Source organism: Odocoileus virginianus, unplaced genomic scaffold (assembly GCF_023699985.2).
Source record: "Odocoileus virginianus isolate 20LAN1187 ecotype Illinois unplaced genomic scaffold, Ovbor_1.2 Unplaced_Contig_33, whole genome shotgun sequence".
Classification (NCBI taxonomy): Eukaryota; Metazoa; Chordata; class Mammalia; order Artiodactyla; family Cervidae; genus Odocoileus; species Odocoileus virginianus.
In genome coordinates this window covers 72,426-93,185 of record NW_027224350.1, presented here as the reverse complement: position 1 = coordinate 93,185, position 20,760 = coordinate 72,426, and positions in this window count along the sequence as shown.

Genomic DNA, 20,760 nt, shown 5'->3' with positions numbered 1-20,760 from the left:
ATCTCTGGAGTTCCTCTGGGAAGGCCCTTACCAGGTTGCTCTTTCTTCTCCCACAGCTGTCAAAGTGCCAGGAATTGATTCATGGGTACATCACACTCGAGTCAAGAGGTGGCACCCTGACCAGAACTAAGTGATGTCATTTTATGTTTTTACTTTCTATGCTCTGACTTTGTATGTTTCAGATGGGCCTGATAATCTATGTGAGCCTACTTCTGCTGACTCCAGAAATCCTGAGTCTGCCGTTTGATCCTCAAGACAATGCCTTCCTGTCCTGGGCTCACTCCTATGCTGCATTCCACAATCGGTCTAACTGCTGGGTCTGCGGAGCACTCCCCTCTTCATCAGTGGAAGGCTTCCCATGGTGGACATCTCCACTTCAAGGAAAAGACTTTCTCCAAGTCTGCGAATACCTTCAACAACAATCACATGTGATGCCTCTTCTTCAACTGATGACATCTAACAACCCTAGAATGGACTGGTGTAATACTTTGTACCTTAACTATGGACATAACATGACTTTTAATTCTGATTGTTTTGTTTTTGCTGTTTGCTCCCTGCATCTGTAACTGTGTAACTGGATTTGTTTCTAGTCGCATGAAAGCTTTTAAGTTACAAATCGTTGCTCAAACTGCTGCTATCACTGCAGCTTCTTCCAAATACTATTTGGGGCCCCTGGATCAGACATCCTCACTATGAGGTTTAAGAGAATATGTTGCCTCACCAATTTAGGGACAACACCCCTTGTCAACACAGAAGCAGTTATGGAATGAGAATGACGCCCCTTTTCCCTAGGCAACATAATTCTCCTAAAAGAAAAGGGGGGAATGAGAGGGTAACAGGCAGGAAGGCCAGGGGTCTCCAAACGGAGGAAAGAGGCTGCAAGTGCCAGACATTTTTATCTCTCTTAAGCGGCAGGAGGAAAAAAACCAGCGATATGTTTTTCCTTCTCTATACAAATTTAAAAGGAGGTTTCTCTTAAAATGCTGTGTTGCCATGACACCTGGTCTCACCTAAAGCTAACTGCTCTCAAACCTTGAGTTAACCAATACATTTCTTTTTCTTATGGAAATGTTGTCTTAAGCTATGTTAATGTACCCCAGCCTCTATCTTCAAGTTGATTCCACCAAATGGCCTAACTTACTTACACAGGTATTGTTCTCCTAATCTATGTAAACAATACTATTTGTTGGTATTCTGCCCTTCTACAAGCTTCAAGTCAATCGTTTTATGGCCAGGGATGAATTATCTGGTGCCATTCTAAATTAGATGACATTCCTTTCTTTTCATTAACAAACTGTTAGTGACTATATAACATACAGCTAAAGACTAGGAGGGGGTACTCTTTTGCCCCCTTCTGATGTCTATGTCAGAAGCTTTCTCTATCTCCTTTATACTTTAATAACATTTATTACACAAAAGCTCTGAGTGATCCAGCCTCGTCTCTGGCCCCGGATTGAATTCGTCTCCTCTGGAGGCCAAAAATACCACGACTTATAGTTCAGCAACAAACTTTCAGGTTCCCACTGCAACTCGAGAAAAACCACGAGACTTCCCCCCTCACTGCCAGATGAGGCCCGATTCCCCTACATTGCATGCAGAGTAATTCCGTGTTCCACATCAAACACGAAAGGAGGCTTGACTTCCTTTATGGAACTCCAGAGAGTCCCCAGGAACACCGTCACAAGTCTAGAGGAACCCCGAGGTCACTGCCGCAACCCGAGAGAGCTTCTGTGTACCCCAAATCATCTCGAGGGCCAATTCTCATTTTTCGATTGGAGAGGAATCCCGATGTTCCACTCACACTGGAAGCGCTGCCTTGTCTCACCTGTTGAAACTCGAGAAGAACCCCGAGGTCCTTGCTGTAAGTCGAAAAGACATCGTGTTCCCCCTCAGCTTGACATAAGGACTGATTCCATGGCAACGACTTGAATGGAACTCCGAGTTTCCTGTCACAACACTAAGGGAGGTCTGACTCCCTTGTTGCACTTCTAGAAAAAGACCGAGTTCCCCGCCCCATCTCGAAATGAGGCCTGACACCCCATTTCGAACTTGAGACCAAAGAGGGCTTCCATGCCTCAACACGAGACGATGCCTGACACCCCTGGAAAATCTATACAAACCGCAAGATCCCTGTCACAACAGGAAACGGAAGCTGGAATTTCCGCCTCAACTCCAGATGCATCCCGATTCCCCTGCCACAACTCAAGAAGAATCCCAAAGTGTCTCTGGCAATGAGAAAGGAGGCCTGACATCCCTGAGACCATCTTAGGTTCACTGCCGTCCCCATAGTTACTCGAGTGGAACCACGAGTTTCCTACTGCAACTTGAGGAAACCACAAGATTCCACCTTCAATGCAAGATGATGCCCGATTCCCCTGCATTGCCTCCAGAGCAATTCCATGTTCCACATCAAACACGAAAGGAGGCTTGACTTCCTTTATGGAACTCCAGAGAGTCCCCAGGAACACTGTCACAAGTCCAGAGGAACCCAGAAGTCACTGCTGCAACTAGAAAGAGCTCCGTGTACCCCAAATCATCTCGAGATGAGGGCCGATTCCCTTGCTTCACCTCGAGAGGAATGCCAACTTTCCACAAGCACCTCAAGAGGAGGCTTCTCTCAGCTATAGGTATGTGAGAGGGACCCTGAGTTTGCTGCCTCAAGTGGAATGGACACCGAGATGCCCTGACTTGAAATAAGGCCAGATTTCCCTGCAGTGACTTGAATGCAGGCTCGTCTTTCATCTCACAAGATGAAGGGATGTCTGAATCCCCTGTGGAGACCCTAGAGAAAGCCCTAGTTCCCCGCCTCATCTCGACAGGAGGCCTCACATCCCTTTGACAACTCTAGAGGAACGCGGAGTTCAATGCTTCAAAAGGAACATGATGCCTGACTCCTCTGAAAAATTGATAGGAATCCCAATATCCCTTTGGCAACTGGAAGGTAGGCTGTGTCTCCCGCCTCAACTCGACAGGCATCCCTATTGCCCTGCCAAGCCTCAAGGAGAATCCCGAGGTGTCCCTGGCAACTAGACAGTTGTCCTGATGTCACTGAGAAAACATGAGTGTTTAAAGAACATCCCTATCATAACTAGACAGGATACCCCAGTTTCCCACCGCAACTCGAGAAAAACCATGAGATTTCCCCCTCACCGCGAGATGAGGCCCGATTCCCCTGCATTGCCTCCAGAGCAATTCCGTGTTCCACATCAAACACGAAAGGAGGCTTGACTTCCTTTATGGAACTCCAGAGAGTCCCCAGGAACACCGTCACAAGTCTAGAGGAACCCTGAGGTCACTGCCGCAACCCGAGAGAGCTCCGTGTACCCCAAATCATCTCGAGATGAGGGCCGATTCTCATTCTTCGATTGGAGAGGAATCCCGATGTTCCACTCACACCAGAAGCGCTGCCTTGTCTCACCTGTTGAAACTCGAGAAGAACCCCGAGGTCCCTGCTGTAAGTTGAAAGGACATCGTGATTCCCCCTCAGCTCGACATAAGGACTGATTCAATGGCAACAACTTGAATGGAACTCTGAGTTTCCTGTCGCAACACTAACGGAGGTCTGACTCCATTGTTGCCCACCTAGAAAAAGCCCAAGTTCCTCAATCCATCTCGACATGAGGCCTGAAACCCCGTTTCAAACTTGAGACCAAAGAGGGCTTCCATGCCTCAACACGAGACGATGCCTGACACCCCTGGAAAATCTATACAAACCGCAAGATCCCTGTCGCAACAGGAAACGGAAGCTGGAATTTCCGCCTCAACTCGAGATGCCTCCCGATTCCCCTGCCACAACTCGAGAAGAGTCCCAAAGTGTCTCTGGCAACGAGAAAGGAGGCCTGACATCCCTGAGAAACCATCAGAGGTTCACTGCCGTCCCCGTAGTTACTCGAGTGGAACCACGAGTTTCCTACCGCAACTTGAGGAAACCCACAAGATTCCACCTTCAATGCAAGATGATGCCCGATTCCCCTGCATTGCCTCCAGAGCAATTCCGTGTTCCACATCAAACACGAAGGGAGGCTTGACTTCCTTTATGGAACTCCAGAGAGTCCCCAGGAACACCGTCACAAGTCTAGAGGAACCCCGAAGTCACTGCCGCAACTCAAAAGAGCTCCATGTACCCCAAATCATCTCAAGATGAGGGCCGATTCCCTTGCTTCACCTCGAGAGGAATGCCGACTTTCCACTCGCACCTCAAGAGGAGGCTTCTCTCAGCTATAGGAATGTGAGAGAGACCCTGAGTTTGCTGCCTCAAGTGGAATGGACACCGAGATGCCCTGACTCGAAATAAGGCCGGATTTCCCTGCAGTGACTTGAATGCAGGCTCGTCTTTCATCTCACAAGATGAAGGGATGTCTGAATCCCCTGTGGAGACTTTAGAGAAAGAACTAGTTCCCTGCCTCATCTCGACAGGAGGCCTCACATCCCTTTGAAAATTCGAAAGGAACTTGGAGTTCAATGCTTCCAAAAGGAGAAGATGCCTGACTCCTATTGAAAATTGATAGGAATCCCAATATCCCTGTGGCACCTGGAAAGGGAGCCTGCGTCTCCCGCCTCACCTCGAGAGGCTTCCCTATTGCCCTGCCAAGCCTCGAGGAGAATCCCGAGGTGTCCCTGGCAACTAGACAGGAGTCCTGACGTCGCTGAACAAACACGAGTTTTGAAGGACCATCCCCGTCGTAACTCGAGGGTAAACCCGAGGTTCCCCCCGCAACTTGAGAAAAACCATGAGACTTCCCCCTCACCGCGAGATGAGGTCTGATTCACCTGCATTGCCTGCAGAACAATTCCGTGTTACAGATCAAACACGAAAGGAGCCTTGACTTCCTTGATGGAACTCCAAAGAGTCCCCAAGAACACTGTTACAAGTCTAGAGGGACCCTGATGTTGCCTCAGCAACACAAAAGAGCTCCCACTACCACAAATCAAATCGAAATGAGGCCCCATTCCTCTGTATTGGCTCCAGAGCCATCCCTTGTTCCCCCTCAAACACGACAAGTCGCTTGACGTCCTTTAGGCAACACCTGAGATTCCTCGAGAACACTGTTCCAAGTCTAGAGGGACTCAAAGTTCAGTGCAGCAACTCGAGGTGAGTTCTGTGTACCACAAATCATCTCGAGATGAGAGCTGATTCCCTGGCTTCGACACAAGAGGAATGCTAACTTTCCACAAGCACCTCAAGAGGAGGCTTCTCTCAGCTATAGGAATGTGAGAGGGACCCTGAGTTTGCTGCCTCAAGTGGAATGGACACCGAGTTCCCCTCACTTGAGGCAAGGCCTGATTTCCCTGCAGTGACTCAAATGCAAGCCCGTGTTTCCTCTCACAACATGAAGGGATGTCTGAATGCCCTGTTGAGACCCTAGAAAGAGCCCTAGTTCCCCGCCTCATCTCCACAGGAGGCTTCACACCCCTTTGACATCTCCAGAGGAATGTGGAGTTGCATGCTTCAACAGGAGATGATGCCTGACTCCTCTTGAAAATCGATAGGAATTCCAATATCCCAGTGGCAACTGGAAAGGGACCCTGGGTCTCCCTCCTCAACTCGAGAGGCGTCCCTACTGCCCTGCCAAGACTCGAGGAGAATCCCGAGGTGTCCCTGGAAACTAGACAGGAGTCCTGACGTCCCTGAGAAAACACGAGTGTTTAAAGAACATCCCCATCGTAACTCGAGAGGAAACCCCAGGTTCCCACCGCAACTCGAGAAAAACCATGAGATTTCCCCCCTCACCACGAGATGAGGCCCGATTCCCCTGCATTGCCTCCAGAGCAATTCCGTGTTCCACATCAAACATGAAAGGAGGCTTGACTTCCTTTATGGAACTCCAGAGAGCCCCTAGGAATACCCTCGTAAGTATAGAGGAACCCCGAGGTCACTGCTGCAACCCGAGAGAGCTCCGTGTACCCCAAATCATCTCGAGATGAGGGCCGATTCTCATTCTTCGATTGGAGAGGAATCCCGATGTTCCACTCACACCGGAAGCGCTGCCTTGTCTCACCTGTTGAAACTCGAGAAGAACCCCGAGGTCCCTGCTGTAAGTCGAAAGGACATCGTGTTCCCCCTCAGCTCGACATAAGGACTGATTCCATGGCAACGACTTGAATGGAACTCCGAGTTTCCTGTCGCAACACTAAGGGAGGTCTGACTCCCTTGTTGCACTTCTAGAAAAAGCCCGAGTTCCCCGCCCCATCTCGAAATGAGGCCTGACACCCCATTTCGAACTTGAGACCAAAGAGGGCTTCCATGCCTCAACACGAGACGATGCCTGACTCCCCTGGAAAATCTATACAAACCACAAGATCCCTGTCGCAACAGGAATCAGAATCTGTAATTTCCGCCTCAACCACAGATGCGTGCAGATTCCCCTGCCACAACTCAACAAGAATCCAAAAGTGTCTCTGGCAACGAGAAAGGAGGCCTGACATCCCTGAGAAACCATCAGAAGTTCACTGCCTCCCCCATGTTTACTGGAGTGGACCGACAAGTTTCCTACTGGAACTTGAGGAAACACACAAGATTACCCCCTAACTGCGAGATGAGGCCCAATTCCCCTGCATTGCATGCAGAGCAATTCCGTGTTCCCCATCAAACACGAAAGGAGCCTTGACTTCCTTGATGGAACTCCAGAGAGTCCCCAAGAACACTGTCACAAGTCTAGAGGGACCCTGATCCCCACAGCAACACGAAAGAGCTCCATGTACCCCAAATCAACTCGAGATGAGGCCCGATTCCCCTGCATTGGCTCCAGAGTCATCCCGTGTTCCCCATCAAACACGACAAGTGGCTTGACTTCCTTTAGGCAACTCCAGAGATTCCCGAGAACACCGTCCCAATTCTAGAGGAACACCAAATTCAGCACAGCAACTCGAGAAAAGCTCTGTATACCCCAAATCATCTTGAGATGAGGCCCGATTCCCATGCATTGCTTGCAGAGCAATTCCGTGTTCCACATCAAACAATATTGGAGTCTTTACTTCCTTGATGGAAGTCAAGAGAGTCCCCACGAACACTGTTACAAGTCTAGAGGGACCCTGAGGTCACCACAGCAACACGAAAGAGCTCCGTGTACCCCAAATCAACTCAAGATGAGAGCTGATTCCCTGGCTTCGACTCAAGAGGAATGCCAACTTTCCACAAGCACCTCAAGAGGAGTCTTCTCTCAGCTATAGGTATGTGAGAGGGACCCTGAGTTTGCTGCCTCAAGTGGAATGGACACCGAGATGCCCTGACTCGAAATAAGGCCGGATTTCCCTGCAGTGACTTGAATGCAGGCTCGTCTTTCATCTCACAAGATGAAGGGATGTCTGAATCCCCTGTGGAGACCCTAGAGAAAGCCCTAGTTCCCCGCCTCATCTCGACAGGAGGCCTCACATCCCTTTGACAACTCGAGAGGATGGCAGAGTTCAGTGATTTCAATGCTTCAAAAGGAGATGATGCCTGACTTATCTTGAAATTGATAGGAATCTGAATATCCCACTGGCAACTGCAAATGGACACTGGGTGTCCTGCCTCACCTCGAGAGGCGTCCCTATTGCCCTGCCAATCCTCGAAGGAGAATCCCGATGTGTCCCTGGCAACTAGACAGGAGTCCTGACGTCGCTGAACAAACATGAGTTTTGAAGGCCTTCCCTGTCTTAACTCGAGAATACACGCCAGGTTCCCACCGAAACTCGAGAAAAACAATGAGACTTCCCCCTCACCGAGACATGAGGCCCAATTCCCCTGCAATGCATGCAGAGCAATTAAGTGTTCCCCATCAAACATGATGAGTGGCTTGACTTCCTTTAGGCAACTCCAGAGATTCCCCAGAACACCGTCCCAAGTCTAGAGGAACACCAAGTTCAGCACAGCAACTCGAGGAAAGGTCCGTGTACCCCAAATCATCTCGAGATGAGAGCTGATTCCCTGGCTTCAACTCAAGAGGAATGCCAACTTTCCACAAGCACTCAAGAGGAGGTTTCTCTCAGCTATATGTATGTGAGAGGGACCCTGAGTTTTCTGCCTCAAGTGGAATGGACATCAAGATGACCTGACTCGAAAGAAGGCCGGATTTCCCTGCAGTGACTTGAATGCAGGATCGTCTTTCATTTCACAAGTCGAAGGGATGTCAGTCCCCTGTGGAGACCCTAGAGAAAGCGCTAGTTGCACCCCTCATCTCGAAATGAGGCCTCAGAACTTTAACAACTCGAGAGGCAAAAGGAGTTCAATTCTCCAAAAGGAGACGATGCCTGAGTCCACTTGAAAATTGATAGAAACCCAAATATCCTTGAGGAAACTAGAAAGGGACCCTGGGTCTCACGAGTCACCTCGAGAGACATCCCTATTGCCCTGCCAAGCCTCGAGGAGAATCCCGATGTGTCCATCCCAACTAGACAGGAGTCCTGACGTTGCTGAAAAAACACGAGTTTTGAAGGGCCATCCCGGCTGTAACTCGAGAATATACCCCAGGTTCCCGCCACAACTCAAGAAAAACAATGAGACTTCCCCCTAGCCCTGAGATGAGGCCCCATTCCACTGCACTGCATGCAGAGAAATTCTGCGTTCCCCATCAAAAAAGGAGGAGCCTTGACTTCGTTGATGGAACTCCAGAGAGACCCCAAGAACACTATCACAAGTCTGGAGGAACCCTGAGGTCACCACAGCAACACGAAAGAACTCTATGTACCCCAAATCAACTCGAGACCCGATTCCCCTGCATTGGCTCCAGAGCAATCCCACATTCCCCATCAAACACGACAAGGGGCTTAACTTCCTTTAGACAACTCCAGAGATTCCCCGAAAACACCAACCCAAGTCTAGAGGAACACCAAGTTCAGCACAGCAACTCGAGAAAAGCTCCGTGTACCCCAAATCATCTCAAGATGAGAGCTGATTCCCTGGCTTCGACTCAATACGAAGGCCAAATTTCCACAAGCACCTCAAGAGGAGGCTTCTCTTAGCTACAGGTATGTGAGAGGGACCCTGAGTTTGCTGCCTCAAGAAGAACGGACACCGAGGTGCCCTGACTGGAAATAAGGCCGGAATTCCCTGCAGTGACTTGAATGCAGGCTCGTCTTTCATCTCACAAGATGAAGGAATAACTGTACACCCTGTGAAGATTGTAGAGAAAGCCCTAGTTCCCTGCCTCATCTCGACAGGAGGCCTCACATCCCTTTGACAACTCGAGAGGAACGCGGAGTTCAATGCTTCAAAAGGAGACGATGCCTGACTCCTCTTGAAAATTGATAGGAATCCCAATATCCCTGTGGCAACTGGAAAGGGAGACTGGGTCTCCTGCCTCACCTCGAGAGGTGTTTGTATTGCACTGCCAAGCCTCGTGGAGAATCCTGATGTGTTCCTCGCAACTAGACAGGAATCTAGACTTTGCTGCACAAACACGAGTTTTGAAGGGCCGTCTTCGCCCTAACTCGAGAATATACCCCAGGTTCCCACCGCAACTCGAGAAAAACCACGAGACTTCCCCCTCGCTGCCAGATGAGGCCCGATTCCCTGCATTGCATGCAGAGCAATTCTGTGTTCCCCATCAAATACAAAAGGAGCCTTGATTTCCATGATGGAACTCCAGAGAGTCGCCAAGAACAGTGTCACAAGTCTAGAGAAACCCAGAGATCACCGCAGCAACAAGAAAGTTCTCCATGTACCCCAAATCAACTTGAGATGAGGCCCAATTCCCCTGCATTGGCTCCAGAGCCATCCCGCGTTCCCCATCAAACATGACAAGTGGCTTGACTTCCTTTAGGCAACTCCAGAGATTCCCCAAGAACACCGTCCCATGTCTAGAGGAACACCAAATTCAGCAGAGCAACTCGCGAAAAACAGTGTAAACCCCATTTCAAACTGAGATGAGGCCCGATTCCCCAGCATTGGCTCCAGAGCCATCCCGCATTCCACATCAAACAGGACAAGTGGCTCGACTTCCTTTAGGCAACTTCAGAGATTCCCCAAGAACACCGTCCCAAGTCTAGAGGAACACCAAATTCAGCAGAGAAACTCGAGGAAAGCTCCGTGTACCCAAATTGTCTCGAGATGAGAGCTGATTCCCTGGCTTCGATTCAAGAGGTATGCCAACTATCCACAAGCACCTCAAGATGAGGCGTCTTGCAGCAATAGATATGTCAGAGGGACCTGAGTTTGCTGCCTCAAGTGGAATGGACACGGAGATGCCCTGACTCGAAAGAAGGCCGGATTTCCCTGCTTGAATGAAGGCTCGTGTTTCATCTCGCAAGATTAAGAAATGTCTGAATCCCCTGTGGAGACCCTAGAGAAAGCCCTAGTTCCCCGCCTCATCTCGACAGGAGGCCTCACATCCCTTTGACAACTCGAAAGGAACTTGGAGTTCAATGTTTCAAAAGGAGATGATGCCTGAGTCCTCTTGAAAATTGATAGGAATCCCAATATCCCTGTGGCAACTGGAAAGGGAACCTGGGTCCCAAGTCTCACCTCGAGAGGCATCCCTATTGCCCTGCCAAGCCTCGAGGAGAATCCCGAGGTGTCCCTCGCAACTAGACAGGAGTCCTGACGTCACTGAACAAACACGAGTTTTGAAGGGCCATCCCCGCCGTAACTCGAGAACATACCCGGTTCCCGCCGCAACTCGAGAAAAACCATGAGATTTTCCCGACTCTGCGAGATGAGGCCCGATTCCCCTGCACTGTGTGCGGAGCAATTCCGTGTTCCCCATTAAAAATGAAAGGAGCCTTGATTTCCGTGCTGGACCTCCAGAGAGCCCACAAGAACACGGTCACAAGCTTAGGGGGACCCTGAGGTCACCACAGCCACAGGAAAGAGCTCCGTGTGTCCCAAATCAACTCGAGATGAGGCCCGATTCCCATGCATTGGGTACAGAGCCATCCCGCTTTCCCCATCGAACACGACAAGTGGCTTGACTTCGTTCAGTCAACTCCAGAGATTCCCCGAGCACAATGTACCAAGTCTAGAGGAACACCAAGTTTAGCACAGCAACTCGAGGAAAGCTCCATGTACCCAAATCATCTCGAGATGAGAGCTGATTCCCTGGCTTCGACTCAAGAGGAATGCCAACTTTCCACAAGCACCTCAAGAGGAGGCTTCTCTCAGCAATAGGTATGTGAGAGGGACCCTGAGTTTGCTGTCTCAAGTGGAATGGACACCAAGATGCCCTGACTCGAAGAAGGCCCGATTTCCCTGCAGTGGCTTGAATGAAGGCTTGTCTTTCATCTCCGAAGATGAAGCGATGTGTGAAACCCTTGTTGAGACCCTAGAGAAAGCCGTATGTCCCTGCCTCATCGCGATAGGTGGCCTCCCATCCCTTTGACACGTCGAAAGGCACGCTGAGTTCAATGCTTCAAAAGAACAGGATGCCTAACTCCTCTTGAAAATTGATAGGAATTCCAGTATTGCTGTGGCCACTGGAAAGGTACCCTGGGTCTCCCACCTCACCTCTAGAAGCATCACTATGGCCCTGCCAAGCCGCGAAGAGAATCCCGAGTTGTCCCTCGTAACTAGACAGGAGTCCCGACGTCGCTGAACAAACACGCGTTTTGAAGGGCCATCCCCGCCGTAACTCAAGAATATACCCCAGGTCCCCGCCGCAACTCGAGAAAAACCATGAGACTTCCCCCTCGAAGCGAGATGAGGCCCGATTCTCCTGCATTGCATGCAGAGCAAGTCCGTGTTCCCCATCAAACATGAAAGGAGCCTTGACTTCCTTGATGGAACTCCAGAGAGTCCCCAAGAACACGTTTACAAGTCTAGAGGGACCATGAGGTCACTGCAGCCGCAAGAAAGAGATCTGCGTACCAAAAATCAAATCGAGATGAGGTCCGATTCCTCTGTGTTGGCCTCAGAACTGTCCCCAGTTCCCCAGCAAACACGACAAGTGGCTTGACTTCCTTTACTCACTCAAGAGATTCCCCAAGAACACCGTCCCAAGTCTAGAGGAACACCAAGTTCAGCACAGCAACACGAGGAAAGCTCCATGTACCACAAATCATCTCGAGATGAGAGCTGATTCCCTGGCTTCGAATCAAGAGGAATGCTAACTTTCCACAAGCACCTCAAGAGGAGGGTTCTCTCCACAATAAGTATGAGAGAGGGACACAGATTTTGCTGCCACATGTGGAAAGGACACCGAGATGCCCTGACTCGAAAGAAGGCCGGATCTCCCTGCACTGGCTGGAATGCAGGCTCGTCTTTCACCTCACAAGATGAAGGGATGTCTGAATCCCCTGTGGAGGCCCTAGAGAAAGCCCTAGGTCCCTTCCTCATCTCGACAGGAGGCCTCAGAACCCTTTGACATTTCGTGAGGTACGCAGAGTTCAGTGCTTCAAAAGAAGATGATGACTGAGTTCTCTTGAAAATTGACAGGATTCCCAATATTCCTGTGGCAACTGGACAGGGACCCTGGGTCTCACACCTCATGTCAAGCGGCGTCCCTATTGCCCTACCTAGCCTTAAAGAGAATCCTGAGGTGTCCCTCACAACTAGGCAGGAGTCAAGACATCGCTGAACAAACAGGAGCTTTGAAGGGCCTTTCCCGCCGTAACTCGAGAAAAACCATGAGACTTCGCCCTTGCCGCGAGATGAGGCCCGATTCCCCTGCATTGCATGCAGAGCAATTATGTGTTCCCCATCAAACACAAAAGGAGCCTTGACTTCCTTGATGGAACTCCAGAGAGTCCCCAAGAACACTGTCACATGTATAGAGGGACCCTGAGTTCAACACAGTAACACGAAAGAGCTCCGTGTACCCCAAAACAACTCGAGATGAGGCCCGATTCCACTGCATTGGGTCCAGAGCCAACCCGCGTTCCATATCAAACAGGACAAGTGGATTGACTTCCTGTAGGCAACACCCAAGATTCCCCGACAACAGTCCCTAGTCTAGAAGAATATCAATTTCAGCACAGAAACTCGAGGAAAGCTCCGTGTACACCAAATTGTCTTGACATGAGAGAAGATTCACTGGCTTCGATTCGAAAGGTGTGCCAACTACCTATAAGCACCTCAAGAGGAGGCTTCTTACAGCAATAGCTATGTCAGAGGGATCCTGAGTTTGTTGCCTCAAGTGAAATGGACACCGAGGTGCCCTGACTCGAAAGAAGGCCGGATTTCCCTGCTTGAATGCAGGCTCGTCTTTCATCTCACAAGATGAAGGGATGTATGAATCCCCTGTGGAGACCCTAGAGAAAGTCCTAGGTCCCCGCCTCACCTCAACAGGAGGCCTCACATCCCTTTGACACGTCGAGAGGCAAGCGGAGTTCAATGTTTCAAAAGGAGACAATGCCTGACTCCTCTTGAAAATTGATAGGAATCCCAATATCCATGTGGCAACTGGAAAGCGACACTTGGTCTTCAGCCTCACCTCGAGAGGCGTCCCTATTGCCCAGCCAAGTGTGGAGGAGAATCCTGAGGTGTCCCTCGCCACTAGACAGGAGTCATGATGTCGCTGAACAAACAAGGGTTTTGAAGGCCCATCCCCACTGCAACTCGAGATTATACCCCAGGTTCCCGAGGCAACACGGAAAAATGATGAGACTTCCCCCTCTCCGCGAGATGAGGCCCGATTTCCAGGCATTGCATGCGGAGCAATTCCATGTTCCCCATTAAACATGAAAGCAGCCTTATCTTCCTTGCTGGACCTCCAGAGAGTCCCCAAGAACACTGTAACAAGTCTAGAGGGACCCTGAGGTCAATGCAGCAACACGAAAGAGCTCCGTGTACCCCAAATCAACTCGAGATGAGGCCCAATTCCACTGCGTGGGTTACAGAGCAATCCCGCATTGCCCATCAAACACAACAAGTGGCTTGACATCTTTCAGGCAACTCCAGAGATTCCCCGAGAACACCGTCCCAAGTCTAGAGGAACATCAATTTCAGCACAGCAACTCGAGGAAAGCTCCGTGTACCCCAAATCGTCTCGAGATGAGAGCTGATTCCCTGGTTTCGACTCAAGAGGTATGCCAACTTTCCACAAGCACCTCAAGAGGAGGCTTCTCTCAGCTCTAGGTATGTGAGAGGGACCCTGAGTTTGCTGCCTCAAGTGGAATGGACACCGCGATGCCCTGACTGGAAAGAAGGACAGATTTCCCTGCTTGAATGCAGGCTAGTCTTTCATCTCACAAGATAAAGGGATGTCTGAATCCCCTGTGGACACCCTACAGAAAGCCATAGGTCCCCAACTCATCTCGACAGGAGGCCTCGCATCACTTTGACACCTCGACAGCCAAGCGCAGTTCAATGTTTCACAACGAGACAATGCCTGACTCCTCTTCAAAATTGATAGGAATCCCAATATTCCTGTGGCAACTGGAAAGCGATACTTAGTCTCCCGCCTCACTTCGATAGGCGTCCCGATTGCCCTGCCAAGCCTCGAGGAGAATACTGAAGTGTCCTTCACAACTAGACAGGAGTCCTGACGTTGCTGAACAAACACGAGTTTTGAAGGGCCATCCCCGCCGGAACTCGAGAATATACTCCAGGTCCCCGCCGCAACTCGAGAAAAACCATGAAACTTTCCTCTCTCCATGAGATGAGGCCCGACTCCCCTGCCTTGCCTGCGGAGCAATTCCGTGTTCTCCATTAAACCTGAAAGGAGCCTTGATTTCCTTGCTTGACTTCCAGAGAGTCCCCAAGAACACAGTCACAAGTCTAGAGGGACCCTGAGGTCACCGCAGCAACACGAAAGAGCTCTGTGTACCCCAAATCAACTCGAGATGAGGCCCGATTCCACTGCATTGGATCCAGAGCCATCCCGCGTTCCCCATCAAACATGACAAGTGGCTTGACTTCTTTAGGCAACTGCAGAGATTCCCCGAGGACAATGTACCAAGTCTAGAGGAACACCAAGTTTAGCACAGCAATGCAAGCAAGGCTCCGTGTAGCCCAAATCATCTCGAGATGAGAGCTGATTCCCTGGCTTCGAATCAAGTGGTATGCCAACTTTCCACAAGCACCTCAAGAGGAGGCTTCTCTCAGCAATAAGTATGTGAGAGGGATCCTGAGTTTGCTGCCTCAAGTGGAATGGACACCGAGATGCCCTGACTCGAAAGAAGGCCGGATTTCCCTGCAGGGACTGAATGCAGGCTGGTCTTTCATCTCACATGATAAAGAGATGTGTGAGTCCTCTGTGGAGACCCTAGAGAAAGGCCTAGGTCACCACCTCATCTCGACAGGAAGCCTCACATCCCTTTGACACATTGAGAGGTACACAGAGTTCAACCCTTCAAAATGAGACGATGCCTGAGTCCTCTTGAAAATTGCCAGGAATCCCAATATGACTGTGGCAACTGGAAAGGGACCCTGGGTCTCACACCTCACATCGAGAAGCGTCCCTATTGCCCTACCTAGCCTTAAAGAGAATCCTGACATGTCCCTCACAACTAGACAGGAGTCCTGACGTCGCTGGACAAACACGAGCTTTGAAGGGCCATCCCCACCGTAACTCGAGAATATATCCCAGGTTCCCTCCGCAACTGGAAAAACACAATGAGACTTTCCCCTTGACAAGAGGTGAGGTCTGATTCCCATGGAATGCGTACAGAGCAATTCCAGGTTCCCCATCTAACACATAAGGAACCTTGACTTCCTTGGTGAAACTCCAGAGAGTCCTGAAGAACATGGTAAAAATTGAAGAGGGACCTTGAGGTCACCACAGCAACAGAAAAATGCTCCGTGTACCGCAAATCAACTCAAGATGAGGTCCAATTGCCCTGCATTGGCTCCAAATCCATCATGCATTCTGCAACAAACATGACAAGTGGCTTGACCTCCTTTAGGCAACAGCCGAGATTCCCCAAGAACACCGTCCCAAGTCTAGAGGAACACCAAGTTCAGCACAGCAACTCGAGAAAAGCTCTGTGTACCACAAATCATCTCGAGATGAGAGCTGATTCCCTGGCTTCGACTCAAGAGGAATGCAAACTTTCCACAAGCACCTCAAGAGGAGGCTTCTCTCAGCTATAGAATGTGAGAGGGACCATGAGTTTGCTGCCTCAAGTGGAATGGACACTGAGATGCCCTGACTCAAAATAAGGCCGGATTTCCCTGCAGTGATTTGAATGCAGGCTCGTCTTTCATCTCACAAGATGAAGGGATGTCTGAATCCCCTGTGGAGACCGTAGAGAAAGCCCTAGTTCACCGCCTCATCTCGACAGGAGGCCTCACATCCCTTTGACACGTCGAGAGGCAAGCGGAGTTCAATGTTTCAAAAGGAGACAATGCCTGAGTCCTCTTGAAAATTGACAGGAATCCCAATATCCCTGTGGCAACTGGAAAGCTATACGTGGTCTCCCGCCTCACCTTGATAGGCGTCCTATTGCCCTGCCAAGCCTCGAGGAGAATCCCGATGTGTCCCTCGCAAATAAACGGTAGTCCTGCCTTCGCTGAACAAACACGAGTTGTGATGGATCTTCCCCACCGTCAATGAAGAATATACCCCAGGTTCCCTCCGCAATTCGAGAAAAACCATGAGACTTCCCCCTCACCAGAGATGAGGCCCGATTCCCCTGCATTGCATGCAGAGCAATTCCGTGTTCCCCATCAAACATGAAAGGAGCCTTGACTTCCTTGATGGAACTCCAGAGAGTCCCCAAGAACACTGTCACAAGTCTAGCGGGACCCTGAGGTCAATGCAGCAACACGAAAGAGCTCTGTGTACCCCAAATCAACTCGAGATGAGGACCGATTCCCCTGTTTTGGCTCCAGAGCCATCCAGCATTCCCCATCAAACACGACCAGTGGCTTGTCTTCCTTTAGGCAACACCAGAGATTCCCCAAGAACACCGTCCCAAGTCCAGAGGAACACCAAGTTCAGCACAGCAACTCGAGGAAAGCTCCGTGTACAACAAATCGCTGTGAGATGAGAGCTGATTACCTGACTTTGAATCAGGAGGTATGCCAGCTTTCCAAAAGCATCTCAAGAGGACGCTTCTCTAAGCAATAGTTATGTGAGAGGGACCCTGAGTTTGCTGCCTCAAGTTAAATGGACACCGAGATGCCCTGACTCGAAACAAGGCCGGTATTCCCTGCTTGAATGAAGTCTCGTCTTTCATCTCACAAGATGAAGGGATGTCTGAATCCTCTGTGGAGACCCAAGAGAAAGCCCTAGCTCCCCGTCTCATCTCCAAAGGAGGCCTCACATCCCTTTGACAGCTCAACAGGCAAGCGCAGTTCTATGTTCCAAAAGGAGACAATGCCTGACTCTACTTCAAAATTGACAGGAATCCCAATATTGCTGTGGCAACTGGAAAGCGATACTGGACCTCCTGCTTCACCTGGAGAGGCCTCCCTATTTCCCTGCCAAGCCTCGAAGAGATTCCCAAGGTGTCCCTCGCAACTACACAGGAGCCCTGACTTCAGTGAACAAACACGAGTTTTGAAGGGCCATGCCCACTATAACCCGAGAATATAACCCAGGATCGTGCTGCAAGTAGAGAAAAATCATGAGACTTCCCCTCGCCATGAGATGAGGCTTGATTTCTCTGTGTTGCGTGCAGAGTAATTCCGTGTTTCAATAACACACATGAGGAACCCTGACTTCCTTGATGGAAATCCAGAGAGCCCCCAAGAAACCTGTCATAGGTCTACAGGGTCCCTGACGTCACCACAGCAATGCGAAAGAGCACCGTGTATCCCAAATCAACTAGAGATGAGTCACAATTCCGCTGAATTGCTTCCAGAAGTATCCCGCGTTCCCCATCAAACATGAGGAGTGGATTGACTTCCTTTAGGCAACTCCAGAGATTCCCCGAGAAACCGTCCCAAGTCTAGAGGAACACCAAGTTCAGCACAGCAACTCGAGAAAAGCTCCATGTACCACAAATCATCTCGAGATGAGAGCTGATTCCCTGGCTTCGACACAAGAGAAATGCTAACTTTCCACAAGCACCTCAAGAGGAGGCTTCTCTCAGCAATAGGTATGTGGGAGGGACCCTGAGTTTGCTGCCTCAAGTGGAATATACACCGAGAAGCCCTGACTCGAAAGGAGGCCGGGATTTCCTTGCAGTGGCTTGAATACAGGCTCGTCTTTCATCTCACAAGATGAAGGGATGTCTGAGACCCGTGAGGAGAGCTTAGAGAAAGCCCTAGGGCCCTGACTCATCTCGACAGGAGGCCTCACAACCCTTTGACTCGTTGAGAGGCATGCAGAGTTTGATGCTTCAAAAGGAGATGATGTCTGAGTCCTCTTGAAAATCGACAGGAATCCCAATATCCCTGTGGAAATTGGAAAGGGACCCTGGGTCTCACACCTCACCTCGAGGCGCGTCCCTATTGCCTTACCTAGCCTTAAAGAGAATCCTGAGGTGTCCTTCACAAACAGGCAGGAGTCCTGACGTCGCTGCACAAACACGAGCTTTGAAGGCCATTCCCGCTGTAACTCGAGAATATACCCCAGGTTCCGCACCGCAACTCGAGAGAAACCATGAGACTTTCCCCTCGCCAAGAGATGAGGCCCAATTTCCGTGCAATGCGTGCAGAGCAATTCCATGTTCCCCATCAAACACATAAGGAGCCTTGTTATCCTTGATGGAACTCCAGAAAGTCCGCAAGAACACTGTAAAATTCCAGAGGGAATCTGCGGTCACCACAGCAACACGAAAATGCACAAAGTACCCCAAATGAACTCGAGATGAGGCCAGATTCCACTGCATTGGCCCCAGCGCCAACCCACGTTCTACATCAAACAGGACAAGTGGCTTGACTTCCTGTAGGCATCACCCGAGATTCCCCAACAACATCGTCTAGAGTCTAGAAGAGCATCAATTTCAGCACAGAAACTCGAGGAAATCTCTGGGTACACCAAATTGTCTCGACATGAGAGCTGATTCCCTGGCTTCGAATCAAGAGGAATGCTAACTTTCCACAAGCACCTCAAGAGGAGGCTTCTCTCAGCTATAGGAATGTGAGAGGGACCCTGAGATTGCTGCCCCAAGTGGAATGGACACTGAGATGCCCTGACTCGAAATAAGGCCGGATTTCTCTGCTTGAATGCAGGCTGGTCTTTAATCTCACAAGATAAAGGAATGTGTGATCCTCTGTGGAGACCCTAGAGAAAGCCCTAGGTCACCACTTCATCTCGACAGGAAGCCTACATCCCTTTGACACAATGAGAGGTACACAAAGTTCAATCCTTCAAAATGAGACGATGCCGGAGTCCTCTTGAAAATTGCCAGGAATCCCAATATGACTGTGGCAACTGGAAAGGGACCCTGGGTCTCACACCTCACATCGAGAAGCGTCCCTATTGCCCTACCTAGCCTTCAAGAGAATCATGACATGTCCCTCACAACTAGGCAGGAGTCCTGACGTCGCTGAACAAACACGAGCTTTGAAGGGCCACCCCCGCCGGAACTCAAGAATATATCCCAGGTTCCCTCCGCAACTGGAGAAAAACAATGAGACTTTCCCCTCGACTAGAGGTGAGGTCTGATTCCCATGGAATGTGTACAGAGCAATTCCAGGTTTCCCATCTAACACATATGGAGCCTTGACTTCCTTGGTGGAATTCCAGAGAGTTCCGAAGAACATGGTAAAAATTGTAGAGGGAGTTTGAAGTCACCACAGCAACAGGAAAATGCTCCGTGTGCACCAAATTAACACGAGATGAGGTCCAAATGCCCTGCATTGGCTCCAAAGCCATCCCGTGTTCCGCATCAAACATGACAAGTGGCTTGACGTCCTTTAGGCAACACCCGAGATTCCCCGACAACACTGTCCCAAGTCTAGAAGAACATCAATGTCAGCACAGCAACTCGAGGAAAGGTCCATGTACACCAAATCATCTCGACATGAGGGCTGATTTCCTGGCTTCGATGCAAAAGGTATGCCAACCATCTACAAGCACCTCAAGACGTGGTTTCTTGCAGCAATAGATATGTCAGAGGGATCGTTAGTTTGCTGGCTCAAGTGAAATGGACACCAAGATGACCTGACTCAAAAGAAGGCCGGATTTCCCTGCTCGAATGAAGGATCGTCTTTCATCTCACAGGATAAAGGGATGTCTGAATCCCCTGTGGAGACCCGAGAGAAAGCCCTAGCTCCCTGTCTCATCTCCACAGGAGGCCTCACATCCCTTTGATACCTCAACAGGGGAGTGCAGTTCAATGTTCCAAAAGGAGACAATGCCTGACTCTACTTCAAAATTGACAGGAATCCCAATATTGCTGTGGCAACTGGAAAGCGATACTGGACCTCCTGCTTCACCTCGAGAGGCATCCCTATTTCCCTGCTAAGCCCGGAAGAGATTCCAAAGGTGTCCCTCACAACAAAACAGGAGTCCTGACGTCACTGAAGAAACATGAGTTTTGAAGGGCCATGCCCGCTCCAACCCGAGAATATAACCCCGGATCGTGCTGCAAGTAGAGAAAAAGCATGAGACTTCCCCCTCGCCATGAGATAAGGCTTGATTCTCTGTATTGCGTGCAGAGCAGTTCCGTGTTCCAATAAAACACATGAGGAACCCTGACTTCCTTGTTGGAAATCCAGAGAGCCCCCAAGAACCCTGTCACAATTCTACAGGGTGCCTGACATGACCACAGCAATGCGAAAGAGCACGGTGCACCCCAAATCAACTAGAGATGAGGCACGATTCCGCTGAATTGCCTCCAGAACCATCCCGCGTTCCCCATCAAACATGAGCAGTGGATTGATTTCCATTAGGCAACTCCAGAGATTCCCTGAGGAAACCGTCCCACGTCTACAGGAACACGAATTTCAACACAGCAACTCGAGGAAAGGTCCGTGTATCCCAAATCGTCTCGAGATGAGAGCTGATTCCCTTC